Genomic DNA, 16,113 nt, shown 5'->3' on the forward strand with positions numbered 1-16,113 from the left:
TTCAGCAGCCTTAGCCAATCGCTGCTCGCCTCCTCCTGATTGGCCAAAACATTTGCTTGCTTGATCTATAGCCCTTTCAGACTCACTGCAAGAAAAGGACTGGCAGCATGAGCTTTCTTGTACCTAAGTCCACTTCCTCAGATGCATTTGGGAATAATAATAATAATAATAATAATAATAATAATAATAATAATAATAATAATAGAAGAGAGACCTTGCATCACCTTTGAGATTCACTGCAAGAAAGGAGTTGGCAGCATGAGCTTTCCTAAACTTAAGCCCACTTCCTCAGGTGCATTTGGATATCATCATAATAATAATGATAATGGTGATGATGATATTGAGAGGTCTTCTAGCACCTCTGAGACTCACTGAAAGAAAGAAGTTGGCAGCATGAGCTTTCCTAGACTTAAGCGTACTTCCACAGATGCATGGGAATTATAGTTTATTGTGGCACCAGAGCTCTCTCCCAAAACTACAATTCCCAGGGTTCCCTAGCACTGAGCCAGGGCAGTTAAAGCGGTCTCGAACTGGATTATTTCTGCAGTATGGATCGGACCTTGAGCATTTTTAATAACTAAGGTCCAAAACACACTGCAGAAATTTGAGACTGCTTTAACTGCCCTAGGGAATCCTGGGAATTGTAGTTTGTTGTGGCACCAGAGCTCTTTCTGACAGAGAAGGCTCAATGTCTCACAAAACTACAATTTCCAGGGTTCCCTAGCACTGAGCCAGGGCAGCTAAAGCGGTCTTGAACTGGATTATTTCTGCAATGTATCTTGCACCCAACTCAGGCTGCATCTTCACTCCAGAGACAATCCAGTTTCATACCTTTTTAACTGCCATGGCTCCATGCTATGGGATCCTGAGATATGTAGCTTGTAGCCACTTTGAAGCAGCGCTTGCAAAATTTTGTGCCAAAGGAAATAGTTTTAAATGTTTGAAGGGTCCAAATATTATTTTGTTAGTTTCGCTGCCACAGATTAAGGTGTCCTGGGAATTGTTGTTTTGTGAGGCATTTAGCCTTCTCTGTCAGGGAGCTCTGGTGCCCCAAGAAACTAGAAATCCCAGGATTCCATAGGATGGAGCCATGGCTGCTAAAGCGGTGTCACACTGGATTATTTCTGCAGTGTGGATGCAGCCTGAGAGTGCATCTGCATTGTAGAAATCATGCAGTTTGGTGCCACTTTGGCAGTATCTGCAATGCCAAAACGAACCAGTTTGACACTAGTGATTTGACAAACCCATGTTTTTCTTCTCGTTCATTGAGAACTTGATGAGAACTTTTTAAAAAAATACTCGTTTTGTTAGGAAATGACATGTATGTGACCACAAGGTGGAGCTGTAGCAGTTGGAATGTTGACAGTTGGGATTTGACAATTCACACTTGAATTATGGAATGTTGATTCAGTCAGTCCTTCTGAGAGAGAGTGTCAGTTATGACAGTTGGTGTTAGAATAACTGCCTCTCTGTTTTTGTTGTTATGGTTGTTTGGTTAACAAAGTAACTTAATTATTAAATCCCTCGTGTAGAGTGAAGGCTTGAAGTGCTCTTGTCGTTATTTCTCAAGCCCGGAGCTCAAGGCTGTTTGCAGCGGTGAAGGAATATTTTCCTTCTTGGCCTGAATACCTTTGCAGACATCTCTTCAGATTCCTTCTCCCTGGCGTCCTGTCGACGTGGTTCAACTCCGCAGGTGATCGTGGTGGACACAGCGCGTCGTTCCACGCCCCAACACGTTTCACAAGTCCCCCTTTCAAAAGGTGATTTTTGTCTCTCCCTGTCAGTAGCTAGAGAAATATTTTTCACAGATTTCCTGAATGACAGTATAAGACAAGTCGAACATTTACGCTAATTACTTTGCATTTCAAACTCAATTACCATGTCAAAAGGAAGTTTGGCAGACGTTTAAAGAACATTCCTCTGATTGAAAAAAACTGAAGGCACACAAACACACACACACACACACACTACCCTCTGTGTGCTCAATGGGCAAAAGTTGAGACTCTCTCATCCAAACGGGCTGAGACTCTCTCACCTAAACGGGTTGAGACTCTCTCATCCAAACGGGTTGAGACTCTCTCATCCAAACGGGTTGAGACTCTCTCATCCAAACGGGTTGAGACTCTCTCATCCAAACGGGTTGAGACTCTCTCATCCAAACGGGTTGAGACTTTCTCATCCAAACGGGCTGAGACTCTCTCATCCAAACGGGTTGAGACTCTCTCATCCAAACGGGTTGAGACTCTCTCACCTAAACGGGTTGAGACTCTCTCATCCAAACGGGTTGAGACTCTCTCATCCAAACGGGTTGAGACTCTCTCATCCAAACGGGCTGAGACTCTCTCATCCAAACGGGCTGAGACTCTCTCATCCAAACGGGTTGAGACTCTCTCATCCAAACGGGCTGAGACTCTCTCATCCAAACGGGCTGAGACTCTCTCATCCAAACGGGCTGAGACTCTCTCATCCAAACGGGCTGAGACTCTCTCATCCAGAGATCCAGAATACTCCAAAATCCAAACCCTTTTTTCCCAGGGGTGGCTGAGATATAGTGACAGCTTTGCTTTCTGAGGGTTCAATGGACACCAACTTTGTTCCGTGCATGAAATTATTAAAAATATTGTGTATAAAATTACCTTCAGGTTGTGCGTATAGTAAGTTGTATACAGAACATAAACAAATTTCTTGTTTAGACTTTTGGGTCCCATCTCTGAGATATCTCATTACGTATACGTAAATATTCCAAAATACTTCTCGTCCTGGGCGATTTGGATAAAAAGGGACATATAAGCTGTATGTCAGTTTGCCCTCTGTGTGCTCAATGATGTTAGGAAGGATCTAATATGGGGAATTTCTGAATTTAGCTCAAATTGCTGAGAGGGAGGGTCCTAACAACACCCTCACAAGATCGTGTCCCGTGATGTCTACAAGAGGTCAGTGTTTATCACACTGAGGTTTTTGCAGCTTTTTGCAGCTCAGATCCAGCGTGTGTGGGTCCAACAATGTGAATTCACACGATTCCTTTCTATGGGGACTCTTTCCATCCGTGGCGCTTCCGCAGTGATTCCAAAGTGACCCCTCATTTTGGTGAAATCGGTAAAAAGCAAATTCACAGAAATCGCTTCCAAGCTCACTTCAATTTCACTCCGAATTGGTCTGGTGTGGAATGCAACTTTGCTTCTGCTCTGGTACACCACCGCACCCCTCCCCCTCGGGTTGCAAATTTCTCATGATGCGGCGCTGCAATTTCCCCCCATTTCCTTTCGGTGGTCCTTTCACTTTCAGGTCAACTTTTAGGGCAACTCATTTTTTTGGAATAAATATATATGTGTGTGTATGTGCGTGAACGTGAATATACAGATATATGTATATCTATCTGTCTACATATGTGTGTGTTGAAATTGCTGAAATGAAAGGGAAAATAAAAAAAGGGGGATGAAGAAGACACAGAAATATTCACGAGGCAAATATTCATGCAATCACACGAAACAGGTAACAAGACATTGTGCCCCTTTTCACCCTGGAAAAATACAAGGTCACGATGCGTTCAGACCCCCACTGTGCATGTGCAAGGGTGCCAATTCAAATAGTTGAATCTGCATGGTATGCACCAGTGTGGTAATACAATTTGCATTCACTCCGCTTTGCGTGAATCTGCATCACATGACTTGCCTTGGATTCAATTCCCCCTCGATCTGGAAGGGCAACGGAAGAGCAACCAGGTGTGATAAAACATTCACGTTATAACATGAATTCGCATAGCAGAACCAGGAGTCACCCCGGGTCTGAGCTGCAAAAACCTCAGTGCGATAAACACCATCCAGAAGAATCCCTTGAGAGATGACGCTGAGACACACTACTGCAATTAAGTCTAAATATTTATTAAAAGGGAAAAACAAACACACAGCAAAGGACACGTGCATACTCGCACACGTGCAATTCTCAATGAAAGTAAAGGAGGGAAATCGGGAGAGAGTTGAGAGAGACAAATCTATGGGAGATACTTACTTCCGAAGGCTTCTCCGGGAATCAGATGTGGATGTAGATGATGAGATGACACGGCCACCGAAATGTGGGGGGAAATGGCTGAGGGAGCTAAAATTAGAGTTTGGTCTGATGTGAAGCCAGGCTGTATTCTGACTGTAGAACATCAGTGTGTGCTTAGACAGAGGCTTATATAGACAATTTGTAGCCTCTAGCTATGAACTTAATGGCTTAACTGCAGCCAAGACAAAGGTTATGAAAACCTGGGCTTTTGTTAAGCCAAGGTGAAGAATAGACTGAGCCAAGGCACTTGGATCTGAACACAATCATGGAAGGCAAGCAGATGAATAGATGGCCATTGACTTAATCATCGGGCCATTAAGTGTGAGGCTGAAAACAAACAGCCTGTATTGTGCTGGTTTTGGAGGAGATCTTTTTTCTTGTTTAGCAACTACCAAACTTTCTATGGGGAATTTCCAGTCTTGTCTCTAGGGCTCCTGCCCCCTCCTTTGCAAGCTGCCTACATGACATCTCTGCTTTGGAGAAATGGCGGTGACCCAAGGGCAGTGATGGCATACCTATGGCATGCGTACCAGAGCTGGCACTCAGAGCCCTCTCTGTGGGCACATATGCCGTTGACCCAGCACAGAGTTTGTCAGAGTTTGTTACTAGAAAGCCAGAGAGACATGGCACTTTGGAATAAATAAGTGGGTTTGGGGTTGCAGTTTGGGCACTCAGCCTCTAAAAGGTTCACTATCACTGCCCTAGGAGGTCATCTTGCGGTCAAAGTGAATTCCACACACACTCCAAAATTTAATATAAATCAATATGCTCTAATAAAGCTCTGAAGCTTATAAGTCCAGAACTTGACAACAAATACACCGATTAAGAACTCATGAAGATGAGATGATTTAAAAACAACAAACTAGCTAGACCTGATCCAGCAGCTGTAGTATATCCTGTCCGCACCAAACATTGTGCAGGAGGGTAGCAATGTTGTGAAAATAGCCTGTTTTCCACATTAAAGAAATGGAGGATCACTCTGTGTATAAATCCTATATGCATTCTTACAAAACAAATAGGGAGAAAATGGTCAGACACAAAGTGTTTGAAGCTCAAGAGACAGTGCTGCTGACACTTATCCCACCTCTTTGGAGAGATCTCCATTAGCACTTTTTTGATGAAGCATTACCAGATAATCTAATTTTTTAACAAAGGGTCACAAAACACTAGTTGTGGGAGGTGGAAGTTATTTATAATGTCACAGGTGTTCCCAGGTAGAGTAACTGCAACACTAACAACGGTATTTTCTGCATTTATTTCAGAAACTGGGAGAAAGTGGTGAATGTTCTTAATGCCAAAATGCTTCCTTTCTGAGTAGTGGGAATCTATTGGAGGTGGGCGGGAACGAGAATCCTTGTAACAAATATACTGGGCCCTGTGACTTTTATGGATTTGATTATTATCGGTTTTGATTAATATGTTCTCTCTAGGAATCTCTGCCAGATGTTGATCATAGAGTTGTGCTGGAAAATCTAGGCATTCATAGAGAAAACACTTCTCTGGGCATTTGCAGGTACTCCACCAAGATTCTGTGACCAACTTATGGGAAATGTTGACCACAGAGTTGCACTGGAGGACCTGGAGATTCCTAGAGAGGTGTTCTCTTAGGTATAAAGAAGAGTGTTTTATTATTTGAGGTTCTTCCACATTCACAGGGGTCCTTCACCCCTAACCCCAGCGAATGTGGAGGGACCACTGTATTGAACTATTACAGCAATTCATTGAGTTAAAAAGATGGAGAACATCATGGCACTATTTTTTTTTTGCAGAAACATGATTCTGACACTAGAGGGTGCTGATTCAACATTAAAATAAAGCCCGGCAAAGGATAAAATACATATTGCTTTAAACAACATATGTAGCAGCATGATTAGAACTGGGGTTAAACAGCGGATCCTGGTGGTGATCTTTGGTGAAAAAGCAGTATGGGCAAAAAGGAGCAACTTTCTCTCTTCTTGTCCCATAGTTCTGACATGGATCAGAGCACCAGGCTGTGTGGTATGTGTTGCAACAGCATTTTGTTAAGAAAAGCATATAAATAGCCTATCTATATTTGAACACGTTGTTAGATGTAATGTGTAACTTGGCTCCAAGAGAGGAGTGGCAATTGTGTGGCCCTTCAGCTGTTGTACTGCAATTCCCAGCAGCCCTAGATAGCAAAGACATGGATGAGGGTTCACAGGAGTTGTCCTTCTGGAGGCCACACAATTCCTACCCCTGTTTGAAAATTACCACTCTTTTAAAATCGTTTTAAAATGTTGCCTGGGGAATCAGCGATGATAGAGATATATGTCCCAGATGTCAGGAAGGCATCTTAACCCTTTCTAAGCCAACCAACCCCACCTTCCCTCCATCACCTTCAGCAGTACCATTTATGTTGGTGAATCGGCAGAGGGAAAGGGTTGAAACCTCTCCTCCTGCTATAGCTCCTATGAAAATTTCTCCCCCCTGCCTATACAACTTGGTGCTTTTTATAGACGGAAATTACATAAGGAGTTCTAGTCCGACAGACTCCAACTTCATGTACTTTGGCAATAAATCATACACACTAAATTTTCTATTTGTGCCTCTGTTTTAAATGAAGGTTTTCTTTCTCTTACATTCAAACGTGCATTTTAAGCCCAACCAAGAGTCTTGAACTACACAAGACAACTAAGAATAGTCAGTTAATCATAACATCTCAGACACCATGCTATGCGTATTTATGTTTTACATCCTTACTTTTGCTGTTGCCCTTATGTGCTGACCTTAAGGGAAGCCTATCATGGGGTTCAGAGGAGGTTTGCCATTGCCTTCCGCTGAGGCTGAGAGTGTGTGACTTGCCCAAGGTCACCCAATGGGTTTCGTGGCTGAGCTGGGAATCGAAAACCCTGGTCTCTAGAGTCAAACCACTATGCCACACTGTTCTCTTATACTTCTCTTTAAAACAGGTGCAGTGAGAATGAGTAGTTGTCCTGTCCCTCTTTAACAATGGGAATAAAATTCAAGTTATGTGTGGAAATGCAGGATGTCATCCTAGATATGTATAGAAACCATCTGTTAGAATCCTGAAGTATTCTACCAGATGTATTCTAACTGTGGATGCTGGGGGATGGGTTGCACTTCACATAGCTTGTAGAGATGGTGGTATTTAGTGCTAGGCTGGACCAGGTGTGGCAAAAAGACAGAAGTGGCAGTAAAATACAAGGGCCCAGTGTGGTATAATGGTTTGAGCATTGAAATACAACTCTCCAGACTAGAGATCAATTCCTGTTTGGCCATGAAACCCACTGGTGCTCTTGGGCAAGTCACATGCTCAGCCTCAGGGGAAGGCAATGGCAAAGCTCCTCTGAACAAATATTGCCATGATAGGTTCACCTGAAGGTTGCCATAAGTTGGAAACAACTTGAAGGCACACAACACACCAGTGGAAATCTACGATCCCCCACAAAATTCTGTAAATGAAGCAGAGAGGTTATGCAATCAAAGCCTGATCTGGAAGCAACTTTGTATTTAAAATGATGGAAGACTGTCACAGAAAACAATGGAAGGCAATAGTTCAGCTGTAGCAGTGCTGCCTTTATGTAATACCTGTGTATATTAATGATGTCTGTTTCAGAGACAGCAGCCAGTATGGAAGGTGCCACAATTGAGGCGTTGGGCTGTCTGAGCCCCAGCACTTTGATAAGGCAAGCTGTCACGAAAAAACTAATCTTTCTGAGACTGTGCATATCAATTAGACACTCTTAATTGCCAAAATCAGTGATTTAAACTGAGAATGTGAAGCTTAAGTATAGTTATTTCATTTTATCTTTCTAGGGATATACATTTTTCTTACTAGCGTCAGGATTTAGCAGCCCTGGGGAACGTGGTGTTATATGACAGGAGGAGCCCAGTTCTGCCTACCGATAGCATAGTAGTAAATTTTCAAGTGCAGGGCCTTATTGTGGCAATTCCTACAGCAAGAGTCCAAAGAACAATCCAAACATACAAACAGAAATGTCTACCAGGAACAGTTTTCTACCGGGTTTATTTTTTTTAGTATAATTCATGGAAGATTCAGCCACCCCCAAATACTTTGTTTTAAAAATGGGGTAGCTCAGAGCAAAGCATTATTGCTGGGGAAGACCAATTTCCCCTTCCACCAACTGTGGGAATTGCTCACAGACAGAACAGGGGAGTCCAAGGGGGTGGCAGGTGACCTAATCATCCTTGCTAATAAAAAAGTCCCTGGTTTTTGAGCCTATGAACCCTGGAGCCACTATACTTCTACTATCTGGCCTCTTGAAGCTCCTCTCACATGTCCGCAGTGCTTCTTCCAACACCAAACAATGGAGGAAATCAAGGCCAGCCCCAACAAGTCAGTAGTGACTGGGGACTCCCAAATCAGTAGAGTGATGGATCAGCAATAACCTTTAAAGCCTGACCTTTATAGGAGCTGTCCAAGGTGCTGAAACAATTTGGGAGCTAGAGTTCAATATCTTCTGTGGTTCCAGTCAACACCTGGATTATTTGTTGTTAAATGCCTTCAAGTTGACTCTGAATCATGGTGACCTAATGTATGAGAGCCCTCCATGTCACGCTATCCTCAAGTGCACTTCTCGGTTTCTGCAGATTCATGGGGCTGCATCTGCACTGCAGAAATAATCCAGTTTGACACTGCTTTATCTGCCATGATACCATGCTATGGGATTCTGGCAATTGTAGTTTAGTGCGGCATGAGAGATCTCTGAGAGAAAGGGCTAAACGTCTCACAAAACTAAAAATTCCAGAATTACATAACACTGAGTCATGGCAGTTAAAGTGGTGTCAAATTGGATTATTTCTGCAGCGCAGATGCAGGCTGAATATATCCATCTGGAATGTGGTCTTCCTCTTTTTCTATTGCCCTCCATTTTACCCAGCATTATAACATTTTCTAGTGAGTCCTTTCTTCTCATGATATGGCCAAAATAGAACAACCTCACATTAGTCTTTCCTTCCATGGAGAGTTTGGGTCTGATCTTCTCTAGAATCCATTCCACTGGTCTTTTTAGCAGTCCAGAGTATTCTCAGGACTATTCTCCTGGATTATAACCCAGTATAGTTTACCATCTCACTGACAGGGAAGTTGCCAGCTATCGCTATCGCTATCGCTATCGCTGGCAACAGGCCCAATGAGGCAGCCACCTCAGGCAACACATTTGTGGTTAAGAAAATAGTTAGTGGCTTATCCGATCATAACTGTATTTGTACTGCACTGTTAAAGATGGGAAAAGGTGCTTAAGGGGCCTGGTTTGCATCACATTGCCCCCTCTTCTACTACCACCAACTTCCCTATGCAAAAAAAACAGCACTTTTGGGCCAAAAGTCAAAATCAGAAGTGATGAGTTACACCATTTCCAGTTATACTGGGAGCAATGCTGCAACTTTTAGGGGAAGAATGGTTCCTGCCTCCTCACAGTTGCCTTCTCATGACTTAGATGTTTCTCCCATGGTTGTGGGGTACTCTTGCAAAACCTCATAGTAGCATGTAAGCATAATTCATGCATGTAGCATGTCCACTGCAGCATAGTGTGCATTTTGCTTCCACATGTGCATAGATGCTTTGTTCCTGAGCATCACATTTGCTGATACCTGGAAACGCTGAAGAAAAACCTTGAAGTTGGACAACACAATAATGTACAATAGAAGATTGTACTCGCCCCCCCTGCCCATGAAGCAGATCTTCAAAAGGTTTATTTTGTGATTACAACTTCCCAAATCCCTCCATTAGCCCACCCAGTGGTCTGCAACATTACAGAAGTAGTAGTCCAATATGTAATGTTTCCAAGCACTGGATTATGAAGATCAGGGCCACAGAGCAATATGGAAAGTGAAAGACCCATGTATATCCCCACCCAACCCCCGGCCACCTCCCTTTTTTGCAAATGGTCTTCTTTCCATATTCTTTGGTGCTGCTTAGTGACAAGTACCAGCAGATGCCAGCTTCAATTAGTTTACTTAACTAGCATTGTACAGAAACCATGTAATTGGGCGCCTGACTGTACTCATGCACCAAAGTTTGCAGACACGCTGGGGACTGAGAAAGTGAATCACATTTTAAATAGATACCTTGCTTGCTGCTCACTGTGGCAAACAGATGGAATAATTGCTGTTCTTACATTCTAATAAGGTATGTGTTAATTATTAGTTGGACTCGACTAATAGAATAAAATGAGCAAACGTTCTGGTGTCAGTGCATGCTACTAAGTGCACAAAAATAAATAAAACATGCAAGTTCAAGTAAAAGGATGAAGGATAGCAGGAGTTCATTTGGATTAAAGCTGAAGGAAATGTGAAAAAGGCCTTTTGATACCCCAGTTGTGGTTATGTCATAAAATCAGGTATAGAAAAAGCATCATTTTCTGTCTGGATTTGGCTCTTTGGCCAACTGAAAGCTTTTGAAGATGCTCAGCAGAAAACCTTAGACCACATATAATGTATGCGTTGAGTGCTATGCCTCCTATAGTGGGGTGAGGGACCAGGTGCCACTCTTCCTGTAACAACAAACCATTTTTGGACAGCCCTGAAGATAAAGGCTAGCAATATTTGTGGTATGCCTTTGTAGAGAAGGTATACCTTTGTAGAACAATGGTGTGGAAGATGAGCAGGAGGGATGTGTCTTGCACTCATGACCTGCTCCTGGGCTTCCCATGGGCAACAAAGAGAACAGCATTCTCTGAAGATGCCAGCCACAGATGCTGGTGAAACGTCAGGAATAAACACTTCTAGAACACGGCCACATAGCCTGAAAACCCCCCACAAAAACTAACAAAGAGACTGTTGGTCTGATTTAGCACAGTTATTCTTGTTCCTATGCTTGCTCTTTATTTAAGGTGTGGGGTGGGAAGAGAATAGTTACAGTATTAAATCCCCCCCCCCCCAATGTCATCCGCTGATAGGATTTTGTTAGTGCTTTTGTTATATAATACATTTTAGCAGATATCATCAAACAGTGGATATGATTGCCTTGATGAATCCATATTTTTAGAAAAATCAGTATTGCTGTCCTGCGCCCAAAAGATGGCATATCACATGCATTTCAATGATCTTTTCCCAAGTAACAATGTATAATTTAAAGCCTCCCTCCCTCTCAGCATATCTTTAATCACTGTTTTCTCCCCCTCCCCTCGCTCGCCCCTTTTATCTGTCAGTGCTCCCTGATGGAATGAAAAGTGACAGGCTGTAATTTTATTTTCTCCTTGAAATTCTGGTTCTGAAATGATAGAGAAGGTTTAATTCCAAGGGCTCCTCAGGATTAAATGGTGACTCATTTGGAAAGCTGTATATAGAAAGGGGGGGGGGGGGGCAACCATGGGATGTCTCTTATTTGGGGAAAGATTTCTCCTTTTTGGAGAAAAACTGCCTCAGGGGTGTAATATCAAAGGATGTTACAAGACCCCAAGCCCTGGCCCTCATTGTTTTCAAAGTAATTATTTTAAACAGCCAGAATTTAATTCAATTGATCAAATAGGAAGTGAACCTGCTTCTGTTCTCAGGGTTATGGTCAGAGAATTGAAAGACACTTGAATGTCTGATAAACACTCAGCACTGGGGTTTCTGTTAACCTGATTTAAATTATCCCTTCCTTGAGGGAAAGCGAAAGTGTTCAGAAGAATTACAACCCTAGGATCAAAAATAACATTCCCAACATATGAAAGAAGGCAGCTAAATCTCGTATTCATCCCTATTGAAACCCTTAAGGCACTAATTACCCTGAAATTGCCCTATAGCTCTATATTCTACTTGAACTGCTACAGCGAGATCTTATGGAATCCTGGGGTTGCGGTTTTTGATATATACTTCATTTAGGAAAATTTAATTATCAGAGCCTTCAATAGCCCCATGACTAATTGTGACATGTGAAGCCTGGATGCAATCCAATATTAGATTGCAAAGGAAGTATCTTTTTGTTTTGCAAATAGATGTTAAATTTCCTGGACTTTGAGGATCTCCCAATAGCCACAGGGCCAGAAAAAGGTGGTGCCAGCCTGCAGGATATAACCCTCCATACCATCTGAACCGAGAGCAAAAGCCGCAACATGCAGGCCTAGAACTAACATCTTCAATTTTTTCCTCCTTTATAGTTTTTCACACCTTGACCAATGAAGAAGCTAATGGAGCTTCGAAAGTTTGCAACATGTATATTGTGCATTTTGGTTAGCCCAATAAAGGTATCACTGTTTGGTGGATTCTTGATGTTACTGGATTTGCTGTATGGCCAACACGGCTACCTCTGAATGTTTTCTATCTGCAGTAGGAACTCTTATGACAAATGCTCTTCCTTTCATGCTTTGGGAGATATATACATATTGGATCCCTTTCATGAGTTCCTTGTGGATCCAAAGTAATTCCACCAGCAGCCCCTTGCAAAAGGATACTGCAGCCTTGAAAATCCATCCTTTGATTTTGTCTCTAAGGGTTTTTCAGAAAACGGGGCCACTGATACATCAAACTAGCTAGTAGCTTGTGTTTAATTATGCTACATTAAAGTTAATCTTATTACTCCTCCAGGAGCCAGTGTTTCTCCAAGGAATAGTGCATATTCTGCTCTCTAGTGGGCCTGGGTAGTGCATTCCATAGATAGATTTTGTGTCATCAGCATTATCAAGATGATGGAGGGCATTACTAGATTTCCTCTAACTCAAAAGCGCCTTTCACAGTTGGTCTCAGATGAGACATGCTGGATGGTGTGAGGATTTATGGAAAGAGGGCTGTGGCGGAGGATTATTGAGTTTATATTGTGTGGAGCATCTGTTAATAGCCAAATACTAATATCTACACATCTATGCACAATCCAGAACAACTGTATCTTAAAGCCACTTAACACTGCAAACCCAGTATCTTAAAATAGATGGCCCAAGAGATTTAAAAAATGTTATTTCTTACTAGAATCAGCTTAATACTAAGAAGTTACATTAAAGTGATAAATTTTGTATTACTTCTCAGTTTACTGATCAGGAATGAGGAATAAGCAATCTTTTAAATATGATTTTTAAAATGCAATTGAGAATAATAACTGGATATAGTAGTAGTGGTACCTGATCCACAAAATTCTTTAATGGTCTGAATAACTTTTGATCAGAACCCTTTGATCTTTTGCCTTTTACCTCATATGAAGAAAGTTGGCCTGTCATGTGCACATCTCCAACACTGTATGTGATTCTAATTATACTAATTCTCTTTGAGGAAAGATACCAAGAAAAATCAATGGTTGGTCAAGAAATCAGAAGAACATTAGGGCCAAGATCCTGCATCAGAGGCTAGAATTCGTAACTTGATGATGATGTACCTACATTCCTTCTAGAGAATTTCGGTTACAGTATGTGTATCTGTGAGTTCTGTGCTATGTCCTGTTCCCATTGTACAACCAGACCCATAGCATTCTGGTACCCATTATGCAATAGGTCCGATAGCACTCCGATGTTCATTGTGCAATGGGATCCATGGTGCAACAGCCATGCTGTGGTCTCTGTTAATAGTCCCAAAGGTGTGGCTACATCTCTGCTCCTCTCCTGAGAATATGAACATTATGCAACATTGCAACTCACCTTTACTTGATTGTGGGCAAGTTTACAATGACATAAGTGCAAAGCAGGATACAGGCCTAGGATTTGAAAGGGCAGCTGTGAAGGAATTAGATAAGAGCCTCAAGTGTAAAAATATATAATTGAATAATAATGTCAGGATAAACCATGTTACAGTATTTCCAGTTTATATATACAGTTCTGGCAGTTGGGAAGTAAGAAAAGTAAGAAAATAGGAAGAGAATCAAATCATTTGAGGTGTGGTGCTGGAGGAGAGTTTTGTGGATACCATGCCAAAAAGACAAATAAATGGGTCCAAGAATAAATCAAGCCTGAACTATCACTAAAAGCCAAAATGACTTAAACTGTGGCTATCATACTTTGGACACAACATGATTCATTGGAAAAGATGATAATGCTACGTAAAGTTGAAGGCTGTAGGAAAAGAGGAAGACCGCATTACAGGTAGGTTGACTGAATCAAAGAAGCCAAAGCCCTTTGTTTGCAAGACCTGAGCAGGGCTATCAACAACCAGGGCCTTTGATGGTATTTCATCCATAAGGCTGCCATAAGTCAAAGCCAAATTGAAGACAGTTAAAAATAAAGCAAAAGCGTAAGATATCATGGCCTTTCTTAGAGTGTATTTCATATTGTTTAAGTCAGCCTTCTCCAAACTGAATGTTTCTGGGTACAACAGACTTTTAACTTCCATTAGCCTCAGCCAGCATGACTAATAGCCAGTGATAATGGGGGCAATAGTCCAAAACTTGTGGAGGGCACCAGATTGGAGAAGCCTGATCCAAAATGACTTTCGGAGCTATGTGCTTTAAAGCAAAAAACTGCTTCCCTTTTCAATCCCTTAGCATTTGCTAAGTAGGCCAGATGCCTCTGGGCTAGAGCTCAAGAGGCTATTAAAACAACTGTCAGCTGAGAAAAGTCTCAAACTGACACCTTGCTGTGATAGATGCACTCTGCTTTGAGACTCTGAGTTGGGCAGATGCAAATGACATCAGTATTTCTTCCCTTTGCAGTGGATGACACCTGTAACAATCCTCTGAGCTCATTAGTTAGAAAAATCATTAGGGTTTCTATATTTGCAGACAAGTGTCATGTCTGTTTCTCAGACAAGTCTTTTCTGTCTCTGTAGGGACTCTCTAAAAATGAATTCAATTCAGTTTTGAGAAGAAAAGTCTCTTAAGTACTTCAACAGAAGGTATTTTGTCAGAAATAACTGAGGATTTAAGTACTTTCTGAGCCTGGGATTGCCTAGTGTTGTAATAACACTGGTCCAATCCTCAGTGCAGATGACAAGACTGGCTCACCTCTATTAAAAAACTAAACATTTCCACCCTGATCCACTAAGCACATGGTGTGCTTGAAAACATACATCAATTCCTTTGCTCAACTGCAAGCAGCACAGGTAAACTAGACACAGGCTGATTTTGCCTTGTAGAAATAATGCATTTTGACACCATTTTAACTTCCATGGCTGGGATTTATAGTTGTGTGTGGCACCGGCAGTTGCTGATAGAGAAGGCTAAATATCTCACAAAACTACAAATCTCAGAATTCTGTTGTTATCTGCCTTGATCCCCCAAATAGAAGAGGCGGGATATAAATAAAAAATTGTTGTTATTATTATTATTATTATTATTATTATTATTATTATTAATACAGACAGCTATGGCAGTTACACATGCCAAATTGCATTATTTCTGCAGTGCAGATGCAGCCCAGCCACAAATGTGGAAGAGGCACACTGATAGGATGTGCAGGAAAGACTGAGTAAAATGGTGACAGCAAAACCAGCACTGATGCAAGCTACTTGATCAGGTTGTAATCCACTGGTTGCATCTGACATGATATGAATGCTGGGTTACTCTGAAGGAGGCTTGAGACTGATACCTGGAGCATAACAGCTCTGGAGCACACAACCTCCTTGTTAAAACACCTCCATTGGCTTCCGGTGTGTTTCTGGGCACGATTCAAAGTGCTGATTTTGACCCATGAAGACCTATATGGCTCAGGTGCAGGTTATTTGAAGGACTGTATTCTCCCTTAAAAACCTATCCATGATCTTTTGGGGGGGCTGAATTCCCTCTATCCCACCACCCTCACAGGTACATTTGGTGGGAACACTGGAGAGCAAATTCTTAATGGCTCCCACAAGCTTTGGAATGCCCTTCCGGTAGACTGGCACCCTCGCTACAATCTTTCCGAAAACAGGTGAAGACCTTCCTTTTTTGACAGACCTTTGAGGACTGATTAATTAAGTGACATAGGCCTTGTACAATATACTGGATTTTCTATCTGGCCGTTTTGTTTATGCTATTAACTGGCTTTAAAAATTTTTATAGTTTAATCAGTTTTTATAGTTTATTAAACTATAAAAACTATAGTTTTTATAGTTTAACTTTTAAACTTTTGTATTTTGGATATTTTTAAGCATGGGTTTTTTTTAAGTTGTTGTAAGCTGCTTTGAGTCCTAAACTTGAAGAAAGGGCACAATATAAATAAATATAAGAACAACAACAGCTAC

The sequence above is a fragment of the Sceloporus occidentalis genome, unplaced genomic scaffold (assembly GCF_023333645.1).
Source record: "Sceloporus occidentalis isolate IW3139 unplaced genomic scaffold, rSceOcc1.0.p SCAF_3, whole genome shotgun sequence".
In the NCBI taxonomy this organism is placed as follows: Eukaryota; Metazoa; Chordata; class Lepidosauria; order Squamata; family Phrynosomatidae; genus Sceloporus; species Sceloporus occidentalis.